This window comes from Acyrthosiphon pisum, unplaced genomic scaffold, assembly GCF_005508785.2.
Source record: "Acyrthosiphon pisum isolate AL4f unplaced genomic scaffold, pea_aphid_22Mar2018_4r6ur Scaffold_1672;HRSCAF=2169, whole genome shotgun sequence".
In the NCBI taxonomy this organism is placed as follows: domain Eukaryota; kingdom Metazoa; phylum Arthropoda; class Insecta; order Hemiptera; family Aphididae; genus Acyrthosiphon; species Acyrthosiphon pisum.
Genome location: NW_021765684.1, coordinates 2,729 through 4,022, shown reverse-complemented (window position 1 = coordinate 4,022; position 1,294 = coordinate 2,729). Strand labels below are relative to the sequence as shown.

The following is a 1,294-nucleotide window of genomic DNA, read 5'->3' as shown; positions in this document are numbered from 1 at the left end:
CGGGTCGGAAAGTAGCTCGAAACACGTCGCCGACCGACGGGACCCCGCCTGCGACGGGGCCGCGTCGACGGTTCTTGCCGTCGGGCGAGCCGACCATGAGCACCGGGGCTCGGCGCGAACGGTCACGCCGAAACGCGACCGACGCGACGAACGTCACCCGGGCCATTCGGCCGGCGCCCAACGGGTCGCGACGTCCGCTAACCGAGCGAAAGATCCGGCCGGCGGTTAGACCGACCGTGAATTCGCCCGGCGGGGATTCGCGAGCTCTGTCCGTTTACAACCGAGCGGTTTCACGTTCTTATGAACTCTCTCTTCAAAGTTCTTTTCAACTTTCCCTCACGGTACTTGTAAACTATCGGTCTCGTGGCCGTATTTAGCCTTAGATGGAGTTTACCACCCGCTTCGGGCTGCACTCTCAAGCAACCCGACTCGAAGGCGCGGTCCGATCCCGGAACGCTGTGACGGCCTCTACTGGCCTGGCACCATCTGCGGGCCATGGCCCCGTTCAAGGGAGACTTGGACCGTCACGTGCGCCCCGGCAACGAGGCCCGGCCCGTACGCCACAACTCTCATACGTGCCGCGACACAAAAGTGCGCGGCGAGATTCGGCGATGGGCTTTTCCCGGTTCGCTCGCCGCTACTAAGGGAATCACGGTTGTTTTCTTTTCCTCCGCTTATTAATATGCTTAAATCCGGCGGGTAGTCCCGCCTGATCTGAGGTCGGAACGTATCGGTTGTTTGTTTCTTAAATTACACGGCAGCCTGCGGTCCGCGCTCCGCCCGTACGGTGACCGCCCGCGTCCGCTTCTCGGAAGCCGGAGAGGTCTCGTGGACTCTCAGCCGGCCCGGCCGCGCTCTCGCGCGGCGGGCGGACGGGGACGTGCCGTTTGACGACGCGAGAACCCGTGACTGTTTGCCGTCACAACTTGGGCGGACGACCGGAGGCGGCCGCGCGAGCGGCTCTCCCCGGTCGAACCGCCAATCTCGCACCACCGGAGCGGCCGACGGGCGTGCCGTCGGACGCCTGCCGGCGGCGCATCGGTCTGGCCGAGTATCCGGTATACGACCCTCAGACAGGCGTGGCCCGGGACCCGCGGGTCACCGAGGCCGCAATGTGCGTTCGACTGGTCGATGTTCGTATAACCTGCGGATTACACGACGACGCGCAGATAGCTGCGGTCTTCATCGATCCACGAGCCAAGTGATCCGCCGCTCGGTGTCGGTTGTTTTTTTGTTTTGTTCGACGAAACTTCTACGGCCACGCGCCGTGCGCGGACGCACGACTGGGCACGTA

General features: G+C 63.9%; 1 non-coding gene across 1 annotated transcript; it reads right to left on the bottom strand.

Moving 5' to 3' along the window:
• Positions 1-1,063: 1,063 nt before the first annotated feature.
• LOC115034619 lies at positions 1,064-1,221 on the bottom strand. Its single transcript, XR_003839956.1, has one exon. It is a non-coding gene; the product is annotated as a 5.8S ribosomal RNA (ribosomal RNA).
• Between the last annotated feature and the right edge of the window lie 73 nt (positions 1,222-1,294).